The sequence below is a fragment of the Sarcophilus harrisii genome, chromosome 1 (assembly GCF_902635505.1).
Source record: "Sarcophilus harrisii chromosome 1, mSarHar1.11, whole genome shotgun sequence".
NCBI classification, from domain to species: Eukaryota; Metazoa; Chordata; class Mammalia; order Dasyuromorphia; family Dasyuridae; genus Sarcophilus; species Sarcophilus harrisii.
Window position 1 is genome coordinate 685,307,079 of NC_045426.1, and position 13,301 is coordinate 685,320,379.

The window sequence follows — 13,301 nt, forward strand, 5'->3', positions numbered from 1 at the left end:
AAATCAGATCCTAGCACAGTGCCTGGTATGCAGCCAGCATTTAATAAATGATTATTCTCTTGTTTCTTTGTCTGAGGGGGAAATTGTCAGGGAGAGGGTTTTTAATTTAAGAAAGACCTTGTGCAAATTACTGTATCTCTGGGCCTTAATTTCTCTTATCAGTAAAGTGATTGATGGGGGGGGGGGACCTCTAAAGAGTCCTTTCTATCTTCATGCACTTGGTGCTCTCTGGTGACTCTGGGCAAGTCACTTAATCTCTGCCTCAGTTTCTTGAAAATGTAAAATAGAGGACAGCAATTTCCTAGGGTCATGAGGATAAGATGAGGTGTTTGTAAAGTGCTTTGTAAATGCTTGCTATTATTTAAGATCATTATTGGAGTTGACCTTTAAAGAATAAGAAGGAATTTAATAAAAAAAAAAAGGCTAAGAAAGCATTCCAAGAATGAGAATCCCCTTGATTTTCAATTCTTTGCTGCCATAAAAAGGGCGACTATAAATATTTTTGTACATATAAGTCCTTCTCTTTTTAAAAATCTCTTTGGGGATACAGACCTAATAGTGATATTGCTGGGTCAAGGGGCATGCACAGTTTTATAGCACAGTTTCAAATTATTCTCCAGAATGATGGGTCAGTTCACAACTCTACCAATTATGCCTTGATCTACCTGTTTTCCCATGTCCCCTCCAGCATTTGTCATTTTCTTTTCTACCATCTTGCCCAATCTTACCGATGTGAAGAAGTACTTCAGAGTTGCTTTAATTTACATTTCATTAATGATTAGTGATTTAAAAGCTACCGATATCTTTGTTTTCTTCTTCTGAAAAGTGCCTATTCATGTGCTTTGACCATTTAGCCATAAGGGTTACTGAGTGAGGTTCCCAGCTGCTTCCTTAAATCTCCTAATTTTATTGCAAATGTGTGGTCTTGGGCAAGTCCCATTCCTTCCTAGAGCCTCCAGGGACTTAGTATATCTTGTGCTCCTCTACCTCACAGGGTTGTTAGGAGGAAAGCGCTTTGTAAAATTTAAAGAAGTGTGTTATAAATATCCTAGGATTTAGAGCGGGGAGAGGTCTGAAAGACCACCCAGGCCCACCCCAGTCTTTGTACAAATGGGGAAACTGAAGGCTGTGCCTGTTGATACAGAGCTGAGGGTGGCAGGGGCAGGTCCACAACCAAGTCTCTTCAGCCCATCTTTTGCCTCTTGCTTCTAACAGTAGTTATTTTAAGCCTAGTTAAGGTTGTGATGTTGAGTTTTAATAAAGGTTGCTATTCTGGTCAAAGATAATTGAGTGGAGGACCAAGCTCATCTCTGTCTCCCTCACCCGCCTTAATTAACAACCCCTGTGGGAAGTCTGATTATTACTCCTATAAAACTAAGGCACGGCCACTGACCCAGTGGCCGGGCATCTTGATTAGCGGCAAAACTTTTGCAAAGCAATAAAGAGACTTGAATCCCAGGTGTGTGAACCCCTCTCCTTTTTTTCATGATGCCTTTTAGAGTATTCCCCGGAGACCGGGGGAAGGGGAAGCAGACTCACTGATAGCTCCCAATGCCCACCCTGTGCTGGGCACCCTGGGGGGCACAGAAACAAAGAACGTAGAAAGCTTGTTCTGCGAGACCGTGGGAGTCTTTGGCTCTTGCATCCATCTGCAGTGTGGGGAGGTTGTGAAATTATGTGCAGTCAGCATTTTGGTAAGCAGGAATTTAAAGGGACAGGGACAGGGATGTGACCTAGGGTGTCGACCTCCTGGCCCAAAAGAAACAAAACAAATCTCGGGGAGCGCATGTCCAACCGGGGGACACAATCCTCATGCAGATCATGAAATAAGGAGGCCCAGAGGCAGCATGAGCAAATAGGCAGCCTGGGCAGGCTTCCTGTGGGAGGTGGCCCCTAAGCTGTTCTTTCCCAGAGAGGGAGATGTCCTCCGATCTGCTTGACCAGAACCCTCCTCGGTCTGGGAAGCAGAAAGCAGACTTGTGCCCCAAGGAGGAAAACCTTCTCCTTATCATCATCTCTATCACTCATCAGGAGCTGAGACGAGATCATATGATTGTTGCAAAATTTGCTTTTTTATCTACAGCAGCTTGGCAGCCAAAAACAAAACAAAACTAATCAATTTTAAATTTCAGTCATTTATATCTGTATTGATAGACTGAAACAGGTTTACATCACTTGAAATTCCCCTTAAGTCTTAGTTCATTAACTCTTACTTAAGTTTATGATTTTGAAAGGAACAAGCACATTATTTTTGAAGCATTTATTGGGAGGGGGGGGAAGTCTGACAGTTGTATAGGATTTGGCTGGGCAGAACACATGGAAGGAAGGCCAGGAGACAGGCCCCATCACTTGATTTATGGTAGCTTCAGGGTTTGCTGGAATGATCTGAACTGGGGAGACAGTTGTTAAATTTGCAGTGTGGGCGTTTACATCTTGGAAACTGGCATTCTCTGCCAATCAGGGTTTGATTTATTGTTTATCTAGACTTAAGGTGATGGAAAAATGTTAATAATACATATTAAACCTAAAAGTCTATAGTGCTTTTACCCACACTCCCCATGTGGTTGTTAAATATTTACCAGCACAGCCCTGACTAGCCAAATGACTCTGGTTAAATCCTTTAACTAACTCCACCGTGCCATTACTTTCTTCCATCTTTTACTAGTGCAACCATTTCTTTAAGACCAAATCTAAAGCATTTATTTTCATCAGAATAATGTCGTTTAATCTAGACCCATTCCACGTTGCTGGGATCCTTTTGAATTCTGTGTTTCACTGGAGTATTAGCTGTCGACCCCTCCCAGCTTTGTGTCCTCTGTCCGAGTCCTTGACAAAAGTCTAAGGAGAGAAATAAAACTTGGTAGATGTAGGCGCCTCCCTGTATAATTCATCAAGTGCTGGGAAAGCACTTAGCGCTAGTGGATACTTAGGATAATAGAATTTAAAGCTGGAAGGAACCTTGGAGGTCACCCAGCCCGATTCCCTCCTTTTGCAGATGAGAAAACTGAGACCCAGGAGGATTTAAAGTTTTTTTGTTTTTGCATCATATTTCCTTCTAGGTATAGGTTTCCCAAAATTTCAGTTCTACACTCACCCAGGTGCATTAACTCTCAGGAAGAGAAGGGGTCCCATGGTCCAAGGGAATATTTGGATGGAAAGTTGGTCCACGCAGTATTGTATATTTCTGCTGAGGTCTCTTGTGTGCGGTTTGTCCCGTCAGCCCTTGACCCCAAGACCAGGGCCCCTGTCGATGATCACTCTTTCCTCTGCTTCTTTGCAGAGCAGACCCACATGCAAACTGCAGCCCCGACTTTTTACACGGGCCCACATCCTGCCCTTCTTCAAGTTTGTTTTCCAGTGTGATGCAAGCCTAGGCAGCAGCCCAGAATCTCACAGCCCCCCTGCACACACACTGTCTGGGGGAGGAATAACTAACCAAAGACAGCCTTCAAGCCCACTGTGAAAAAAAGTGCGAGATTTATGTTCTTAATAACTCCATGCTCCAGTCACAGTTGTCTTGGGTGGTGAAAATGAAGGCCTCTTTTGCATTTTTTCCCTCTTAGCCTGGAGGGAATCATTTCTTTGTGAGCCTGAGAGGGCTGCCATGTTTCACCTGCCCCATCCATCTAGGCAATTGCAAATTGCATCTCCAACAAGGTTGCTCACGCTGTAGCAAATTGGTTGGGTGTCTGCTGCAATCTACTTCTTAATGGAGTGATTTGGACTTCAATCGAGCTTGGAAATGAGGTGTTTTGGGAGGTGGAGAAAATGGGGGGGAGTCCAGAGACCATTGGTGTGCACCTGAGGCCCTGCGTTCCACCTGGCAGGGGTGCTGAGAATCAGAGCAATTACGCTGACAGGAATATGCTCTATGGGATGGAAAGCTTTTAAAATATGGATATATGAACAGAGGAGATGAGAACCATGTGGAAACAGGAGGAGGGGCAAGTCTTCCTCATCATCCCTCTTCCCCGAGTGCTTCTGAGGATGCCTTTAATAAGCTTCAATTCCTAGGTACTGAGGTCTTGTTGGGTTTTCTGCAAAAAAAAAAAAGGGGGGGGTTGTCATTTCTTTTTTCAGCTCATTTTACAGATGAAGAAACTGAGGCAAATAGGGTGAAGTGACTTGCCCGGGATCATACAGCTAGTCAGACACAACTGAATAACAATAAATTTCTTGACTCCCTATCCTTTTATACCCCTTAGCCACTGAAAACAGAAAATAGCAATAATGCCAGGAAAAGCAATCTTTTCCCAGGACTATTCCTCTCTGAATCCCATTGAAAAAAGATGAGCATGGCTGATAGGAAAATAAGTTTTTTGTGACATATATAATCGATATGTTGCTTGTCTTCTCAAGGAGTGAGGGGGGGAGGAAGAATTTATAACTCAAAATTTCTAAAAAAAAATAATGCTAACATTTTTTCTACATGTAATTGGGAAATATTTAATGAAATTAAAGTATTAAAAATCAATAGACATGAAAAATTTTAACAAAAAGATGAGATTATGAGGATAATAGCAAAGACAAAACCAATAGCAGAGAGTACTTTTATATTTGCTGAGGTTGGCCCATCCATGACCCTGCCTTATATCTTATATCTGTCTCCGATTGTGCTTTCCTAAATAAATTTAATAAATCCAGGACACTGGAATATATGACCTTGAAGGGCTGTTCTTTCCCTAAATCTGGGTATTGTGATCCCTTAATCATTCAGCTCAGAAACTCCAAGTGTCCAGAGCTGTAGGATTTCAGATTTAGAGCTGAGAGGCCAGCTTGATTGGCCCAAAAATCAGGGTAGAAAGCAGCAAAGCAAGGTTTGGAACTCGTGACATGAGCTGGGAGTCTGCCTCCTCTTGTCCTCTCAGCCTCGGTCCCCACTATTCCCTTCACCCAGCCTGGGGTCCAGCCAAACCCACGCCCTTCCTAGTCTTCCTACACTTCACTCTGTGACCTATCTGCCTTGGCAGTGGCTGCCTCCTGTGCCAGCAATAATGTCCTTTCTCTTCTCCTCCACTTAGGATCCCTCATTTCTAGCAAAACTCAGGGTTGATGTCACCTTCTCCAGGAAGCCTTTCCTGATTTTCCTCCCCAAATGACCATATATCAGTTTTGGCAGCTGTGTGGCCCATTGGCTAGAGCTCTGGATGTGGACTCACGAGATCTGAGTTCAAATCCAGCGTCAGATACTTCTTAGCTTTGTGACACTGAACAAGTCACTTAATATCAGTTTTCTCATCTATAAAATGGGGATGATAATGGTACCTACCTCCTAAGCTTGCTGTGATGAACAAATGAGAAATGTGTTCTTTATGTGCTCTATGAGGGGCAGCTTGGAGGCATAGTGGTTAGAACCCTGGAGTCAGGAGGACCTGAGTTCAAATGCAATCCTGGGCAAGTCACTTAACCCCAATTGCCTCAAAAAAAAAAAAAAAAAAAGGTTATATAAACTGAATGTAAATCAATACATGTTCTATTCATTTTTTTTCTCTTGTGATTTTTTTCCTTTTGTTCTGATTTTTCTTTCCCAGCATGACTCATAAAGAAATAGGTATTAAAACAATTAATACACATATATATAAAACTAGAAAAAAGAGAAGGCAATAAAAAGGGGGGAAAGTGTTATAGAAATGCTAGCTGTTATTCTCTTTATATGTATGTGTGTAACACACGTACATACTTCTATGTGAACATACAATCTCCCACTGTGGAATGTAAATTCCTTGAAGACAGGGACTGTTTTCTATGACTTTGCACTCCTGTGAACTGAACATAGTGTAAGTGCTTACCAAGTGCTTCTAGATGAGCTAATTCATCCCCTTACTTGCTATTGCTCCCATTCCCATGTAACAATAGTGATTACTCTTAGATGTTTACATATTGCCTCTCCTTCCAGATCAGGAGATTCCAGGTTTGACTCCTGGCTGTCCGGGCTGTCTGACGTCGTGTCTCCTTCCAGCAGAAGGTAAGCTCCCAGAGGGCAGAGACTGCTCAGTTTTAGTCTTTTCCCTCCCACCCACCCTTGCCCAGGGCCTTGTACACAGTAGGTATTAACACCAATGCCTTCACTTTGATCATAAAATGCTTGCACATTTCCCATACCTGTTTAAATTGGATTCATCAAGATGGAAGCAGCCGAAACCTGGGGTTGTGGGCCTCCCTTTGCCCCTCATGGGCTACATAACCTTCGATGATCTTTGATGACTCACCGTCTGTCTTAGGCCTCAGCTTCTCCTCTATAAAAAGAGGCAGTTGCTCTCTCTTGGGTCCCTTTCGGCTCTGAAATTCTGAGTCATCTTGATAGATGGAGGAAAACCCATTATCTGTACTGTGCTTCTGACTTTGAATCACAGAGCACAAAATTGTCTGTTTTCACCCAACTGAGGGTCCAAGAGGTCAGGATTGAAACCTGGAGTGTTTTTGAAATGTCATGTAGTTTGATGATAATAATAAAAATAGCGAAAATTCTTCTAGCACTTACTATGTGCTAGCCACTATGGTAAGCACTTTATAAATATGTCATTTGATACTTAAAACAACCCCGGCGGGTAGGTGCTATTGGTAATCTCATTTTACAGATGAGGAAACTGAGGTAAACTGAGGTTAAGTGACCTGCCCAGGATCATCCAGCTAATAAGAATCTAAAGCCAGATTTACACTCATGCCTTTTTTTTTTTTTTAAATATGGGATTCTTTTTTTTTTTTAAGTATTTTTTTCCCTAGTTACATGTCAAGAAAACTTTTAGCATTCATTTTTACAAGATTTTGATGAACTCATTTCTTTTCACTCTTCTATAAGAATAATATAGTAAGAGGGCAGCTAGGGAGCACAGTAGGTAGAGCACCAGCCCTGAAGTCAGGAGGACCTGAGTTCAAATCTGGCCTCAGACACTTAAACATTTCCTAGCTGTGTGACCCTGGGCAAGTCACTGAACCCCAAATGCCTCAGAAACAAAAAGAATAATATAGTAAGAAATGTCTCACTTAACTAGTCTTTGTACAAAGGATCTATAGGCACTAGTTAGGACTTGAGGAAATTAAGATTTGATTAGCTATTCAGGAGCTACAGAGAAAGAGAGGCTCACTTTTATTTCATTCACCTCTTAATTCCTTTCCTTGCCAAATTACAACTTCCTCTGTGTCCTCTGATCTGAAATGAGAGTCTGTCCAACCCTAAGGCATATGTTTCTCAATTCTTTGCTCTTATCTTGTGGGTAATTATATCATAGGCATGTGTCTGGAGTGATATAAACATTTCCTCTTTTACCCTTAACTCTGCCCAGAACTGTAGGGGGGGAGAGGGGGAATTCAGAAAAACACAGAATGTGAGGTCTGGGAGAGACCTTTGGGCTTGGAGGGACCTTAGAGCATAAAATGTCAGAGGGGATCTATCTGAGGACAAAAATCACATCTGGAGGTTAGCTCAGAACTGGAAGTGTCAGAGCTGAAGGAGGAACTTTTAAATTGAGAATATCAGAACATGGATGGGTTTTAGAACCCAGGACCAGGGACAACTACATGATGTGGTGGCTAGAGCAGCAGCCCTGGAGTCAGGAGGACTTGGGTTCCTATGTGGCCTCAGACATTTCCTGGCTGTGTGACCCTGGGCAAGCCCCTGAACTCTGTCTGCCTCCAAACCAACAAGCAAACAAACCCACAGACCACAGAAGATCTTGGAGAAGTCCCACTTTTTCTATTTTCCAGGGGAGGAGTTGAGGCCTAAAAGGAAAAGACTGATTCGTTCAAAGTGCTACAATTTTTTTTTTTTTAATTGACAAATCGAGAGTTGTAGAGATGGGGTCCCAGGCTTAGCGCCCGTACTGAGTCCTTTTGTTATTGTAGACTGCTCTGGGAATTGCATCCCAAGGGGTCCTTTTACAGAGGAAGGAACTAGACCCAGAAGGGGAAGCAGGAACTTTGCTGAGGTCCTACTGCGGGTTCCTAATGTTCTGGCAGATGCCCAGACTTCAGCTTCTAGCAGGTCTCTGAAGGGATTTCTGAGATTCTTTCCCAATGTCGATTACTCATTTTATGACTGACTCCCAGCACACAGAGGGGGGACTGAACTAAGTTTTCCTTTGTGTTCCTGTGGGTAAAGGTCACAGAATCACTGGAGCTCAGAATGGGGAGGATCCTCTATGGCTTTCTTGCCCCCAGTACCTGATCAAGAATCCCCAGCACAGCCCCCGTGGCCATCCAGCCTCAGACAGAAGACCTCCTATGGGGGAGACTGCACTCCCTCCCCAGGCGGCTCATGCTTCTCTTGGGCAGCCTAAGGTGGCCCATGGATAGAGCGATGGGCCTGGAGTCAGGAAGATGAGTTCCAATGTGGCCTCAGACACTTAGTAGCTGTGTGATCTTGGTCAAGTCACTTCACCCTGTTTGCCTCGGTTTCCTCATCTATAAAATGAGCTGGAGAAGGAAATGGCAAATCACTCTAGTTTCTTTGCTAAGAAAATCCCAAATGGGGTCACAGAGTCAGACACACCTCAATAACAACAGTAAGCCTGCCTTTCTGTATCTTCTCCATCTTTCCCCTCGCTCTGCTCTTCAAGGCCATCCAGAACAAGACTTAATCTTTTGCAGCTCCAATTAGTGCTTAGCATTAAGTACTTGTTGATTGAGCTGTGGTCCATATGACAGTCCTTCATACATCTGAAGGCAGCTCTCTGGCAGCTTGTCCATTTCACCTTTGCAATCAACACCTCTTGTTGATTTCACTTCTCTGTAGCATCTCTTGTCTATTTGACCTTTGCAACACCTCTTGTTGATTTCACCTCTCTGTAGCATCTCTTGTCTATTTCACCTTTGCAACCAACACCTCTAGTTGAGTTCACCTTTCTGTAGCATCTGTTGTCCATTTCACTTTTGCAACAGTCTTGTTGATTTTATCTCTGTTCCATCTCTCATCATTTTCACCTGAATAACTTGCTTTTCTTCTGCTCCCATCCTGGAGGACCCTCATCACCTCCAGCCTGGACTATTGCAACATCTGCTGGTAGGTCGGCCTGCTTTAAGTCTTTCCACACTCCATTCCATCCTCCATTCAGCACTAAAGTGATTTTTTTCTTAAGCACAGATCTAACCATGTTGCCCTCCTACTTAATAAATTCTAGTGGCTCTCTGTTGCCTCCAGAATAAAATATAAAATCCTGTTTGGCATTTATAGTCATTGATAACCTACTCATCCTTCCCCACTACTTTTACACCTTATTTTCCTTAATCTTCAGTCTACTGAACAGCCTCCTGATTGTTCCTCAAACAAGACATCCAGGCTCTTGTTTCTGGACATTCTTTCTAGCTGTCCCCATACCTGGAATGCTCTCCTTCCTTATCTCTGCCTTCTGCCTTCCTTTAAATCCCCACTAACCTCCCATCTATTATAGGAAACCTTTCCTTTTTTTTATTTCCTAGTTGTCTTGCCTATAGCTTGTTTGTACATATTTTTGGTTGTCTTCTTCATTCGATTATAAGTTCTTTAAAGGCAGGAACTGTCTTTTGCTTCTTTTTGTTTCCCTATCACTTAACACAGTGCCTGGTACTTAGTAGGCATCCAGTAAATGCTCATTGCCTATATTTTCACTTCCATAATCAATGACATAAGTTCCTTCAAACCAAAGAATTTGGGGGCATGAATTCAAAGCCCTTCTCTTACTTACGTGAACTGATGCTGAGTGAAACGAGCAGGGCCAAGAGATCATTATATACTTCAACAACAATACTATATGATGACCAATTCTGATGGATCTGGCCATCCTCAGCAATGAGATGAACCAAATCAGTTCCAATGGAGCAGTAATGAACTGAACCAGCTACGCCCAGAGAAAGAACTCTGGGAGATGACTAAGAACCATTACATTGAATTCCCAATCCCTATATTTTTGCCCGCCTGCATTTTTGATTTCTTTCACAGGCTAATTGTACAATATTTCAGAGTCCAATTCTTTTTGTACAGCAAAATAACGGTTTGGACATGTATACTTATTGTGTATCTAATTTATACTTTAATATATTTAACATCTACTGGTCATCCTGTCATCTGGGAGAGAGGGTGGGGGGAAGGAGGGGAAAAATTGGAACAAGAGGTTTGGCAGTTATCAATGCTGTAAAGTTACCCATACATATAACCTGTAAATAAAAGGCTATTTAAAAAAACAAAAAAACAAACAAACAAAACAAAGCCCTTCTCTTGACTGATTACCCTCTTTTGCATCCTCTAAAGGTCTGCAGTTTCCTTAAAAATGTGGCTCCAGGAATGGACATAATATTCTAAATGTGGCCTGAGAGGGCAGATATAGACCAGGGCGTCTTAATTTCTTTTGTTTTGTGGAGGTCTTGGGTAGTGTCTGGTGAAGCCTGTTTACCTCTTTCAGAACCATGTTCTTAGATACATTTTAAAAAAATACATAGGATTAAAAGGGAAACCAATTTTATTGAAGGGCAGTTATCAAAAAAAAATTTTTTTAAATTAAGAACTCCTAGATAGAGGGATCATCATTACCTTGGCAGCCAGCCCGTTAGTGCATTTCCCTTTCTTCCTCTACCCCTAGCTATTTATTCCTTTGTTTGAATCTCTGATCTCCTTTCTTCATTGGAAGGTGGGGGGCAGGGTTCTGAGAAAGGAAGGGCAGATGAGCAAGGATTTGTTCAGGTGGAGCTGTGCACAGATGCCTCTCTGGAGCTCTGAGTCATCCAAGGGCCTCCCCCAGCTCTCTTCATTTCAGGATTTCTGATCATAACCTATTCTGTGGTGAGCTTGGTAAGCTGTACGTCCCAGGTCTGCCTGGCTCAAGGATCTCATTCTCTAAGCACCAGCCAGCTGTAGTGGTTTTAATATTTTCTCTGGAATAGGCAGTCTGGGACATGGTGTATTCCATGCCCAGCAAAGCTGCCTCCATCCTTGCAGATGAGACAATATTTGAAAAGCAGTTAGCATAGAGCCTGGAGCTTAATACGTGTTTGTTCTCTTCCCCCTATTCTTTTCAATTCAGTAAACATTTATCAGGTATCTAACTCCGTATAAGCCTAGTCACCCCAGCATTGAAATTAAAAATCCCCCAAAGACAATGAAAAATGATGAATAATAAAAAAGCATTTATTAAGTACCTGCCCTGTACTGGGCACATAGGCTGGGAATCCAAATGCAAAAGTGAGAATATAGTCTTTGCTCTCAAAGATTGCTTTTTAATAGTGGGAAGTGATATGTCTAAAAACCAATATATTGGACAGTAATGGCTAGAGAAAGGTACCCCAAGGATGGTGATCACAGACATAGGTTAGGTTGGCTTCAGGCCCATGGTGTTTGTTACTCTTACATGTGAGGGCTTTCCTCATTCCCTCTCCTAGATTCCTCCTAATTACCTGTAGAGGCTGAAACTCTTGAGTCGATGCACTGAGGTCAGGACGGTCGAGCACTTGAGGCTAATTACCGATTGGACAATACTCTATGAGCACATGCTTGGAATATGCCCCTTCCCACTATCCTGTGTTGGCTCGATGATTGGTGTGTACAGAGAATTGTAGGAGGGACTAGGGGGTGGAGGAAGACTAGCCAGGGTCACTTATGCGGTGGACGAGGAAGAAGGAGGTTGCGGAAGATCCCCTTCACTTCTACCCCTAAAGACCAAGAATAAAGACTAAGGACTTTTGCTTATCCTGACTCCGGCTGATTCTAAGGTATCCTGGGTGCTAGCGCGGTTGTCACAATTAGCCCTCCTCAAATTCTCTTGTATCTTATACTGATCTTTGGGGGTATGTATAGTTTCCACAGATAACCCTTAACAGCCTTTTGAAGACTTTTTAAAAGCCTCTCCCCTTCCCCACCTTTGTGTTTAGCAATGGCAGCAAGATGGTTCAGTGGGCCTAGAATCAGATTCACATCTTATCTGTGTGATTCTAGGAAAGTCTTGTTTCCTGATTTCCTCTCTCTCTCCCTCCCTCCCTCCATTCCTCCTTTCCTTCCTCTCCTCCTCCCTTCCTCCCTCTGTTCTCCCTCCCTTTCTTCCTCCTTTCCTTCTATTTTTCATTCCTACTTCCTTCCTTCCTTTTCCCTTCCCTCTCTCTCTCTCTTCCTTCTTATCTCCTTCCCTCTCTCATTTTTCCTCCCTTCTTCCTTCCCTCTGGTTGGGGCTTCTTGACTGACTGACAGATTTGGTTTCCCACAATAGAATATAAACTCCTAGAGGGCAGAAACCATTATGGGTTGTTTTGTATCTCCCAACTCTAGCCCTGATTTTGGCTGGGTTTAATAAATGATTTGAATGGTGGATCTAGACAGTCTGTAACATATTTCTTAATGGAACTATACTCATTGTTTATCTGTTGAACTTGATCACTGACCGACTGTAGAGAAGGGAAAGAGAAAATAAGAAGTCCATGAGTAAAACCAGAGTAAAATCTGTAGAGCCGGTGAGTGGGACTTGGTAAAATTTGCAGTCCCATGAAGTTCTTGAGCCACGATTCTCTGACACTTCTTAAATGGACAAACCTAGACAGGGAATGAGCAAGTCAGGATGGGTCGGTTGGAATAGTTGGAGGAAATACCCAACTTGTTGATTCATGGATCAATTGAGAAAAAATGAGTAAGATTTTAAAAGACTTGAGATCATAAATATGCAGGTATACAAAATGCCATGTATCTTAAGGTTTTAATCATGGACTGAAAGGTGGTTGCTGTTCAGTCATTTTTCAGTTGTGCCTGACTCTTCATGATTCCATTTGGGGTTTTCTTGGCAAAGATACTGGAGTGGTTCGGCGTTTCTTTCTCCAGCTCATTTGACAGATGAGGAAAGTAAGACTGAGTTAAGTGATTTATCTGAGGTCACAAAGCTCACAAGTGACTGAGGCTGGATTTGAACTCAAGGAGATGAATCTTCCTGATTCCAGACCCAGCGCTTTGTGCACTATGGTGTTCCCTAGTTTTCCTGTGGACAGGAATAACTCCCTTGGCTACCTCTGGAACAGGCTCTGACTGAGCATTGTTCCTCATGAAATCCTGATGTTCAGCAATTTTTCAGGAATAAGGCATTTATTCCTGAAAAATTGCTGAACATCAGGATTTGATTAGTTTTTTTTTTTTAATTGTCCAGACTTAAGAAAGTGGAGGAGATTCAACTGCAAAAGCGCGTCATTGTTGGAGAATAAGCAGGTTTTTAAACATTGGCGCATCTCTGAGCTCTCCCTTTTGTTCCTGTTAGTCTTGTCTTGTAGACTCCTGCCTTCCTACTCTATGCCCCTCAGCATTCCCAGCTTCCTCCTTTGGAGGATTGTGCTGACGGAGGTCCTCCCTTGCCAATCCTAGT

At 42.7% G+C, this 13,301-nt stretch overlaps 1 protein-coding gene across 1 annotated transcript in view; it reads left to right on the forward strand.

Annotated features, from left to right (window-relative positions):
* The window catches only part of PITPNM2 (phosphatidylinositol transfer protein membrane associated 2), a 252,399-nt gene that overhangs the window by 84,141 nt on the left and 154,957 nt on the right, over positions 1 to 13,301 (forward strand). Inside the window, exon 3 of the mRNA XM_031948474.1 lies at positions 5,897 to 5,965. The gene's annotated coding sequence lies outside the window, so the exon portion shown is untranslated. The remainder of the gene's footprint in view (positions 1 to 5,896; positions 5,966 to 13,301) is intronic.